At 33.3% G+C, this 12,033-nt stretch overlaps 1 protein-coding gene across 6 annotated transcripts in view; it reads left to right on the plus strand.

Annotated features, from left to right (window-relative positions):
- The first annotated feature begins 596 nt into the window (after nt 1-596).
- Nucleotides 597-12,033, plus strand: part of LOC145314773 (uncharacterized) — a 33,495-nt gene continuing 22,058 nt past the window's right edge. For 4 of the 6 annotated variants that reach the window (XM_080154843.1, XM_080154847.1, XM_080154846.1 and 1 more), the window contains exon 1: nt 597-631. The gene's annotated coding sequence lies outside the window, so the exon portion shown is untranslated. Of the gene's footprint in view, nt 632-7,891; nt 8,245-10,701; nt 10,755-11,248; nt 11,308-11,797; nt 11,862-12,033 lie in introns of those variants that run through there. The other 2 variants (XM_080154844.1, XM_080154845.1) reach the window with 2 other exon arrangements.

Genomic DNA, 12,033 nt, shown 5'->3' on the forward strand with positions numbered 1-12,033 from the left:
TTTATCCCAAGAAAAAGAAACTTAGCAAAACATAATATTAAACTTTACAGTCGGGGCTAAGAGGGGGTGTGGTGGGACGATGGGCTGTTGGGAATTTGAGTGCTCAATAGGACAGGGATCTAAAGAGATAAGACATTGTCCGACAAATTGATACACAACCCCTATGTTAATTCACAAGATTACCCTTTCTGTAGAATACTATTAGTGGTTGAAATGTTTGAACAATCAACATAATAAACAACCATTCAAAATTCATTAAAAGCCCACAATGTTGTAAAGCCAGAGAACAAAAAACTTTATTAAAAACTTTGGGGACTAGGGTAATAATAAACAACCCATTGTCCCCTCCAGAGAAGCTTTAAAAATACAGCTTATCCATTATTCTGTAATTTAAGGTTGATTTAGGTTTGGTAGAATATTCCTATTTAAACCAAGCATAAAGATTCAAGTAACACTAGTTACAATCTGAACTCCAAAAATCCTCACTAAAATGCTCGAACGGCCATGGTAAAACAATGTTTTTATTCAGTCAGAATTTGGAACAAAATGTTATTTGTAACATGATTTTTTTTATAGTGTATAGTTATTCCTAAAACGACCAAGCTAATATTGCTTGATTCACTTCTACAAGAGACAAAATGAATTGAAAATGATTGCTAAAATCGAAATATATCTTCATGTCTTAGAATAGTGTAATTTTTTTAAAAATAGGTTGAAAAACATACTAACTTTAAAATAAGATGATTAGGCCATATATAAAAGAAAATTAAATTATCATTACGGCATAAAACTCAATATATTTTGCTCAGACCTTTAAATGATATTATGTTTTTATAAAAGTTTCTATTAAATGTTAATGATTGTTTGTCCCACAGCATTGTTTGATATATTTAGCTTCGCTTCTGTGGTTGCTTTTATTCTTAATTTTACTGGAGGTATACAAAAGAAAGAAAAACGTAAAGGTTAAAATCTCTCTCTTTTCTGTTATCTCTTTTCTCTATATCACTCTCTCTCTCTCCCTCTCTCTCTTTCTCTCTCTCTATAACACACACACTCTCTCTCTGTTTCTCTCAGGTAGAGGTACATGAGTAGCTCCGCTCTATTTATTTTGCTTTTTCTTACTACCTCTGTCTTGTATTGTCAAGTATTGAAGCTGGGAAGGTTTATAACTATTTTCGGCGAAGGGTTACACCCCTAGAAAAGAATTATCCCCCAAAAAAACATTGTATTGTTAATTTTACTTTTTAAAACTAATATAAAAATGGGATAGTTCGAATCCTCCCCCCCCCCCCCTAACACTCCTAGAAAAGAATTATCCCTCAAAAAACCATTGTATTGTTAATTTTACTTTTTAAAACTAATATAAAAATGGGATAGGTCGAATCCCCCCCCCCCCCTTAAGAGTCACTATAGGCCTCTAGGGGTGTATCCTTGAAGTCAGAATAATAGGACATAAATTTAAATTGGCATGACGTCAGTGGAAATTTCTAGAATATAAAGATAAAAAAATATTTTATTGTTTACTTATTAAAGGTTATAAAACTAAAAGTGTACATTCATTTTATAATAAGGGGATGGGGTTCTTTTTATTTGTTTGTTTATTACTTGAGGTTTGGTAAGGTTAGGTTATATTAGTTTCTAGGTAGCACCGCAGGTACAAGCAACCCTAAGGATAAGGGAACCCTGAAGGGGTTTGTTAGGCATACAAAAAAATTACACCCTTCCATCTCTTAATTTACTTATGTTTACATAATATGCTACTAATGAAATGGATGTAGAGAGTATTGTCAGGTATTTTTGGGGGGGAGGGGGAGGTGGGATATGTGAGCAAAGGGAGGAAATTTTTTAATTGGGGCCGGGTTAATTTCTAGTATATTTATAAAGTTTAGTTGGTGCTATTTTTTTTTGGAAGGGGGAATATCCTATTAGCCCACATGGACGTCCTTAAATGGATATAGAATACCTGGATATATTGACAGGAGAAAATTTTTCATCAATTTAGTTTGCTTTCATGATTCTCATTTATTGGTCAGTTATTTCATCAAGTAAAAGAGGAGGAGATGGGGTGGATGGGGAGTTTCGTTATTTTAGCCAGCAGCGAGTATCACTTTGTTAGAGTTCATGAACACCTGGTGCAACATACAAGTAATAATATAAATGGATGTATCATTACTTGGATCTTACACCAAATTTTTATGTTCTATACTAAAGTGAACGCTGTAGCGGGCTAAAATAAAAATATCCCCCATGCCCCCCCCCCTTTTACTTCATTCTCTTTCCTCCTACTTGATGCAATGCTCGACCAATAAATGCGTGGGGAAATTGCAACCAAAATTGACGACAATTTTTCTCCTGCTATAACATCCTTGTATATTCTACATCCATTAATATATTAATTGCTAAAGGAAGTGTTAATATTTATCAAAGTTGATTAAGGCTGAAGTACTTAAATTATTTTACTTATCAATTAGTTTATATCAAACTATACAGCAATATACAATACACAGTAAAGATAAGTAAAATACAATATTTTTTGTAATCCTTATATAAAAGAAACAGGATGTCCGTCTATCTGTCTTTGTTTTGGGTGTTTGTATGTCTGTATTGAAGGATCTTGCCGATCAGGTTCTGCTATACAGAGCTGGATCTTTAAATCATTTTAATCATGAGAGTACAGCATTTTATGAAATGCCGCGCTGTGATTGGCTGAAAATCGGCGCACTCTGATCTGGCTAACCACTAAAATGATTTAAAGATCCAGCTCAGGGTAGCTTCTCATAAGCCCTGGGAAGGTTTTAAACTGTTTTATTTGGGAGGGTACACCACCTTTCCAAGAGAAATCGTCCCTAGAAAAAATTACCCCCCCCCAAAAAAAAAATATTTTAAAAACAACAATTCTTTTTAAAAACTAAAATTGAAAGTGGGGGGGGGTACACTTTCTTCCCCCATCCTAAGGGCCCCTAGAGGCCTATAGGGGCGTAGCTGATAGTCATGTATAAAGGCTTACGTAGGGTTAGGTATAAATATTTTTTTGCAAGAAAGTTAGTGCATAGCTAAGTATCACAGGGATCTAAAGGGATAAGAAGATGGCCGATAAATTGATGTACATCCCCAATGATGCTTCATAAAATTACCCCTTCTGTACCAATAAATGTCCCCGATGAACCAACCAATCAAAATTCAATAGAAGTCCTTAAAGTTGTGTTAAGCCAACGAATAAGAAAATGTTAGTCTAAAACTTTAGGGACTAGTGCAATAAACAGCCCTATGTCCCCTCCCTTCCTGTATATATTGCATAATTTTTTGGTTCGCAGTTTAGGTTCTGTACGTCCGTACGCACGTCACGGTTATAGCTCTTTTAATTATTTAGGTAAAAAGGAAAGCCTTCCATCATTTCTTGATATTTTTAAAAGCGAAGCTTTTCTATAATTAGGGTCGGTCCGTCCGTCACGGAAAGCTTTTTTCGTTAATTTAGACATGTTAGAATTGTCCTATCGATTTCAAATTTTGCATGGTGATTCCTTTAGTAGTTAGGTACGATTTAGAAAGCGTAGCAACTCTATAATCACTACCAAAATGTCCGTACGTCCATTTTAAACATGTTGATTTTTTTACTTTTTTAAATAGGTTTTTTCGTTAATTTAGGCATGTTAGAATTGTTCTATCGATTTCAAATTTTGCATGGTGATTCCTATAATAGTTAGGTACGAGTTAGAAAGCGTAGCAACTCTATAATCATTACCAGAATGTCCGTACGTCCATTTTAAACATGTTGATTTTTTTTACATTTTTAACAACAAATTTGTATGTGACCTAATTATCCGATTGGTCTGATTTTTGGTATACTGATTCCTGGGACAAAAAAGTACAATATTATAAGCGAAGCAACTCTATAATCAAGTCCTAAAAATGTAAGTATGTCCATAATCATTATCCTGTATCAAGCAGTTTTTCAACAAATTTACTTACAATTTTGCTTTGACTTTTATACATTCGCATTCTGATTATTCAGTTCTGACATTAAACAAGCGTTAATGTCCGTTTGTCCTACCATTTCAGAGCTTCGCTTTTATGGATGTTGTCATCCTTGTTCGGTACAAAACTACACAATATATGTAAAGATCATAAGAAAGTCCTTCAATAACAAAAGTAAAGAAACAGTTTAAATGGAAAATATTAATACAACCTGTCGTGGAGGTGTCGGGTTTGAGGCTGAACTGTGAAATACTAGAGACATTAAAAATGTGTAGTACATGAATGTGATGGCTCGAAAACAGGTATTACCATGCACAGTTAGGACCTCCAGACAAAGGTGGTAAAATCAAAGGGTTGGTTGTCAAGGATGACAAAATCCTTGAGCAGAGAAAAACAGAAATATATCCTTATACTTAAGTAACAGGATGTTTGTGTGTCGGTGTGTTTGTGTGTTTGTAACGAAGGATCTCGCTAACCGCTGAACCCATTGGGTTCTCCTTAACAGGGTAGCATCTCATAGGTCCTGGGAAGGTGTATAACTATTTTGGCGGAGGGTACCACCACCCTCCCAAGAGAAATCGCCCCTAGAAAAAAATTCATCACCCAAAGAAAATTTTTTTTATATTTTTTTTAACTAAAATAATAAATGGGAGGGGGCATGCTGCATCCCCCCCCCAAAAAAAAAATATTTCCCCCCCAAATTTTATTTTTACTATTTCTTTTAAAATCTAAAGTAAAAAATTGGGTTATAAAATTCGACTCTCCTCTCCTAAGTGCCCCTAGAGGCCTCTAGGGGCGTAGCCGCTAGTAACATGTAAAGTAAACACTTTTAAACAATAAAATAAATTATCTATTAATATTTTAATAGAGTATCATATATTTAAAACATTAGGTACATTATTAAGGATATATATAATACAAAGTAGCTTGTACGTCCGTCCGTCTCTCTGTCCCTTACGATCTCGGTAACCACTGGTCCGATCGGATTCTACTCTTCAGTCAATATACCTACTGGTCCTGTGGGGGTTTTAGGCTTTTTTCTTGAGGGGTGGGACGCCCAAAAAAAAAACATTTTTTTATGAATTTTGCGAATTCGCCAATTATTTGCGATCAATTTGATTTTTTTCGGCTGGGTAGGTAATAGAAGATGTAATTATACCTCTTGGGACAAAGCCCATAGATGCTAGGGGCGAAGCCACTAGTATTATATAAAGGATAGTTCCATGGCAGATATTTTACTTTTTAAATGTTTTTTTTTCTTCAAGCCATTCATAATAATCGGCTTTGAAAAGTTACTATCTATGTAAATAATAAAAAAGCATAAATCACAGGAGAATAATTATTCCAGTATGGCTTCGGAACCGATTAATATCCGCTTGATTGGAAACGTTTCTCAGCCATACTAAAAAAACATGTGTAGCGTTGTATTACAGAAATTTTCAACAAATATTATAATACAAATTTGGGTATAGTCCCTTACGTGGCAACCGCCTAAGTGGCTATTCATCGTATTTTTTAAATGGCTTTTTAGTTTAGATTATGTTATATTGTTAGCACCTCGGTGGCCTAGAAATAGGAGAGAAAAGCTACTGTGAAAATGCGAAGAATCGCCCTTTAAGGGGCGTTGCCATGAAAGGGACTATACCCAAACATTTTTAGGATTTATACCAGTTTTGTTAGCCTGGGTCTTCGGCCCCTAAAAGCTATCAAAACTTATTTTTTTCCTTTTAATATCCTCTGAAAACTGTCTATATTATGCGATAAGTAACTATTATATATAAGTAGAAAAAAAGATTTAAGATTAAAAACCTAATTGTTTGTTTCTGATTCTGAAAACTGATATAAAACTTGTAGGTAGCTAACATGGAACTCGTTTATTGGTCATCCAGCAGGAGGAGAGGGGAGTAGGCAATAGAGGGTGGAAGTATCGTTATTTCAGCCTGCTGCATGTATTACTTTTTCAGGGTACATAAAAATCTGGTGTAACACCCAAGTAATAATATATCTATAAAATAGAACACAGCTCCTCTTTAGCTATAGCCTTCTTATTATTCTTCGTTTTGCCTCGGGGTCTCATGTCGTTGGGGGTGAATAGATAGACAGATAGATGGATGGATAGATAGATGGATGAATAGATAGATAGATGGATGAATAGATGTAATTTTAAAAAAAATAATTAAAGAAGAATAGTTGAGATAAACTTGAAAGAAAATATGGTGCTTACACACAAATTATCCTTGTGAGCTTTGAAAAACCACCCCCCCCCCCTCCCCCATTTTCTGAAATAACTTGAGATTAAGAAAGGTGGAATGGGTAGACTCCCCTACTCCTCCCTTATTTTCATTTTTTTTTTTTTAAATGGATGGGGATTTCAGTGCTCAACAAGATACTTTGTGGAAAATCGCCAAAACTATTGCAGGTTTTTAATTTACATACTGTTCAGACAAGCTGTTAGATATGGTTTCATAGTCAGTTGGCCGAAGATGTGAAAATAATAAAAGGATTTATTTTCATAATTTTGTCTATGCTTCTGTGGACAATTTTACAACAACCCGGTTAGTGTTTTATCACCTTGCAGGATTGATTCATATCCAGTGGATATGAATCAATTCCGGAGGAAAAAATGTTTAATTTTAAATATTTGTTTTTTCTTATCTTCGTTTGAGCAAATAAACAAGGAATTTCTTTAAAGCAGAGATACTCTGTGGATTATTTTTGAATATCCTTCTCTGTCTTTCTACCTCTCTCTCTCTTCCTGTATTCATCTCTCCCTCTGTCTCTCTTTCAGTCTGTGAATCTCTCTCTCTCTTTTTATCCTTCTCTCTCTCCCACTATCTCCATCTCATTTGCTTTCACCCTCTTCCTCCTTTCTCTTTTGCCTTCTCTCTCTCTTTCACATTGCCGATAACATAACACTTTATATTGCAACTAAACTTTGTTAATTTTTAAAAGCGAAGCTTTTCTATAATTAGGGTCGGTCCGTACGTCCGTCCGTCCGTACGTCCGTCCGTACGTCCGAGATAGATAGCTTTTATTCGTTAATTTAGGCATGTTAGAATTGTCCTATCGATTTCAAACTTTGCATGATGATTCCTGTAGTAGTTGGGTACGATTATGAAAGCGTAGCAACTCTATAATCATTACCACAATGTGCGTACGTCCATTTTAAACATGTTGATTTTTCTACTTTTTTAAAAACAAATTTTCAAGTGTTTTAATTATCAATTTTAATCTGATTTTTGGTATATTGATTCCTGGGACAACAAAGAACAATATTATAAGCGAAGCAACTCTATAATCAAGTCCAAAAATGTATGTAGGTCCATAAACATTATCCTGTTTTTAAGCAGTTTTTCAACAAATTTACCTACAATTTTGATTCGACATCTATACATTTATGTTCTGATTTTTCAGTTCAGATACTATACAAGTGTTAATGTCCGTTTGTCCTACCGTTTCAGTGCTTCGCTTTTATGGATGTTGTCATCCTTGTTATAGATGCGCTACTTGTGGATATGTTAGACATGTTAGTCATTTCAGTATTTGTTTAAAATAAGGAACATAGATAGTTCTTCAGAAATTTTAATTTATTTAAATCATGTAAAGTTGGATTGTTTTTAAGGAAATGGTTTTTTAAAATTATAAGCTAAAAGGCTGATTTTGTTGTGATTTTTTTCAAAGTTCTACTCTGTAAATTATTCTGTCTTTTTGTTTGACATGTTGTTTCCCTCAATGTGCTTTATTAAACAAAGAACCCCTCAGCCTTATTTTAAAATAAATTGTTGTAGTCCTTATCAACACAGAGTATTAAGCTTGGGGTAAAATAGTTAATCTGTCTACAGGTATGTTATCCCTGTCCTGGATTTTTTGTTAAATAAATAAACAAGGCTCTGCCAGAGAGGGGGGGGGGGACAGTGGGCTGTTTAATTTATTGAAAGTCCCCAAAGTTTTATAATAACTTTTTCTTATTCGTTGGCTTAACAACTTTGGGGATTGTTAATAAATTTTGATTGGTTGGTTTATTAAATTGAGTGTTTATACGTTTTAACCACTAATTGTAATCTACAGAAAAGGTAATTTTGTGTATTAAATCGAGGATGTACATAAAGTTTTCAGTCATTGTCTTATCCCTTTAGATCCCTGGAATCTGCCACGTCCTATTAGAAATAAAACTGAAAGATAAGGAAGGGATTTAGTTTATGTAGTTGATTCTTTATAGTCGTTGTGATAATAACCAGCACCAGTTATCTAAATCATTATATCTAAAAGGTAAATATTAAAACGTTTACATTGCATCAAATAACTATAACAAGAATGACAACTTCCACAACGAAGCTGCAAAGCAAATACAATGCAAAGCAAAACATGAAAAAAAAATGTTTTTACTGCTTAGTTTAGGTTAGTGAAATAGTTTATTTATTAGGATAAAACAATTATTTTGAATTTTTACTACAGAAATCGTATTCCTTCTGCAAAGAAAGGGATGATATCATTGATTGCAGCTGAGAAACAATTGTTTTTAATAGTACAGACGGACAATTAAATACTATTATTGGCAGTTACCCTCAAAGTGGCAAAAAAAAATCATTTTAAAGTTAGTATGTTTTTCAACCTATTTTAAAAAAAATTACACTATTCTAAGACATGAAGATATATTTCGATTTTAGCAATCATTTTCAATTCATTTTGTCTAAAAAATATAGGCATGAGACATTAGATAACAGCAAATATGATCAAAGATATTAAACATACATTTATATAGAACAATGTCACAAATTATTTTGAATCTTAGGTATCACCATAAAATACAGATGACTACTGATAAAGTTTGAAATAAAAGATTAAAACATTAGTTTTTTAAAAAGGAGGAGTAGGGAATAATTCTTGGCCTTGTTTGAGTTATGGGGCGGGGCATAGTTTTTATTAGAGGAATTTTTTTGATGGTTAGGAAATAGGCGGAGTTTTGGATGGTGAGTTTGGTTGAAGGCGGAGACAGAAAAAACCTGGGAGGAGACAAAAAGTGGGAGGAGTGGGGGGGTTATGAAAAGGTTGTGGATTTATCTTTGTCCTTGGTTGTCTATGGGTGGAGATTTGGATTTTGAAGTCTGTTAAAAAAATGGGTGGAGTTATTCCTGAGATGGGAAAAATTTTAATCTTTATGATATCCTGCTTTGTTTAGGTTTTAGGATGAAGGAAGAATTGGTGTTCTTTTGAATTAACCAAAAAAGTGAAAAAATGTGTACATTTTTTTGATAAAACATGAAATGAAAACTACATGGTATAAAATGTTGACTTATTTGAGAATTTTGGAAGTATAATTTGATGATGCAAACAATTGATTTGAGTTAAAAGATAACCTGAATATCAAAGAAGCTTAATCCTTTGAAATGTTAACTGTGTTTTAAAAGTTTTTTTTTATAAAAATTTGCAAATGCACACAGTTAATTTGAGTTTAAAGAAATGTTCAGAAATAAAATATTTTTTACAAACTAAATGATGAGGGTTTTTTAGTAGATCTCTGAAACTGCAAACAAATGTTATGTGTTGAAAAAGAAATTTGTTGGAAAGATGGGTCTTGTTTGAAAACAGGATTTTTTTGTTTGATTGATGATTAAATGTTTGTTGGGTGAAGCAAATTACACAATTTTATTGAGAGCAGAATCAAAAGACCTAATCAAAAGTTTTTCCCTAGCTAGGCGTATCCAGGGGTCTGTGCTTCTTATTTTCTCTATTGGGACAATTTCCAAGTCCTGTAGATTGTGTCCTTGGGCCTTGAAATGACTTCCAACTGTAGTTGATCCAGTGCTGATTGTGTGGCTGTGCTCGTTAAAACGGCTGGAGATCATTCTACTTGTTTGGCCCACATACTGAGGTCTCCTAACTGCACAGGATCCACTGTTTTTCCTACAAGTAATAAGATATATAACGTTTTTACTAGTACAGTCTAGAGTGCTTAAAATAGGGAAGATTTCATTGGTTTTAGTGTTTATGACACTTTTACAAAACCGGGGGGAATTGTGACACATTTTACAATTTCTACCACAGTGGGAAAATCCATTTTTAACCCTGCTTGACCTTCTCTCTGTAATTACTGGTGGGAGTTGTGCCTTAATTAAAAAATCCCGTAGAAAAATCACTTTTTTAAAAAATAATGTTGAAATATTTGGGTTTTTTTTAGTGTGTTAGTTATGGAACAGTTTTTCTTTATGCCTAACCCTGTAGGGCTAATCTGTACCTATCTATAATACAAAGTAGAACGATGTCTGTCTGTCCGTCTGTCCGTCTGTCCGTCTGACCGTCTGTCCGTCCGTCTGTCTGTCTGTCCCTTAAGATCTCGGTAACCACTGAACCGATCGGATTCTACTCTTCAGGGTATCTACCTATTGGTCCTGTGGTGGTTTTAAGCTATTTTCTCGGGGGGTGGGACACCCCCAACCCCCCCAAAAACCAAAAAATCCCCCCCCATTTTTTTTTTTTTTTTTTTTTTTTTTTTTTAAAGGAGTTTCCATGGTCCTTTATGGTCTCTCGCAATAATTTTTTTTTATCACCTCTTGGGCAAAGCCCCTAGAGGCTAGGGGCGAAGCCGCTAGTATAATATAACTTATCCAAACACAATTAAACAATCAACAAATAAGAAACAATTGGTCCAAAAGTAGCGGAGAAATGTCTTAAACAATCCATTAGTTTTAAAGTTTAAAAACCATCAATTTATTATTTTATTTGTAGAGAAGCTTTGCTCCCACAGCATAACTTGGCCTTGCTGTTATCTCTGTGTTTAGGTAAGTGTTAAACTATTTATTTTTATAAGGAGCGTAGCTGCTATTTAAATAGGCCATGTTATGGGTATGAATTATAAATAATTCACTGATTTTCAAACTTACATAGGGTTTTACATACGAAATTTTACTATAAAAATGAGAAAAAAATCAAACTAAGGAAGATACAGTTTTAAATACTTATAAATACAATTTATTACTTGGTATATTTACTATTTTAGTTATAGAAAAGCTTTGCTCCCACAGCATAACTTGGCCTTGCTGTTATCTCTGTGTTTAGGTAAGTGTTAAACTATTTATTTTTATATGGAGCGTAGCTACTATTTAAATAGGCCATGTTATGGGTATGAATTATAAATAATTCACTGATTTTCAAACTTACATAGGGTTTTACATACGAAATTTTACTATAAAAATGAAAAAAAATCAAACTAAGGAAGATACAGTTTTAGGTACTTATAAATACAATTTATTACTTGGTATATTTACTATTTTAGTTATAGAGAAGCTTTGTTCCCAAGGAATAACTTGGCCTTGCTGTTATCTCTGTGTTTAGGTAAGTGTTAAACTATTTATTTTTATAAGGAGCGTAGCTACTATTTAAATAGGCCATGTTATGGGTATGTATTATAAATAATTCACTGATTTTCAAACCCACATAGGGTTTTACATACGAAATTTTACTATAAAAATGAAAAAAAAATCAAACTAAGGAAGATACAGTTTTAGGTACTTATGAATAAAATTTATTACTTGGTATATTTACTATTTTAGTTATAGAGAAGCTTTGTTCCCAAGGAATAACTTGGCCTTGCTGTTATCTCTGTGTTTAGGTAAGTGTTAAACTATTTATTTTTATAAGGAGCGTAGCTACTATTTAAATAGGCCATGTTATGGGTATGTATTATAAATAATTCACTGATTTTCAAACCCACATAGGGTTTTACATACGAAATTTTACTATAAAAATGAAAAAAAAATCAAACTAAGGAAGATACAGTTTTAGGTACTTATGAATAAAATTTATTACTTGGTATATTTACTATTTTAGTTATAGAGAAGCTTTGTTCCCAAGGAATAACTTGGCCTTGCTGTTATCTCTGTGTTTAGGTAAGTGTTAAACTATTTATTTTTATAAGGAGCGTAGCTACTATTTAATTAGGCCATGTTATGGGTATGTATTATAAATAATTCACTGATTTTCAAACCCACATAGGGTTTTACATACGAAATTTTACTATAAAAATGAAAAAAAATCAAACTAAGGAAGATACAGTTTTAG

The sequence above is a fragment of the Acartia tonsa genome, chromosome 3 (assembly GCF_053477335.1).
Source record: "Acartia tonsa isolate MP-2025a chromosome 3, ASM5347733v1, whole genome shotgun sequence".
Classification (NCBI taxonomy): Eukaryota; Metazoa; Arthropoda; class Copepoda; order Calanoida; family Acartiidae; genus Acartia; species Acartia tonsa.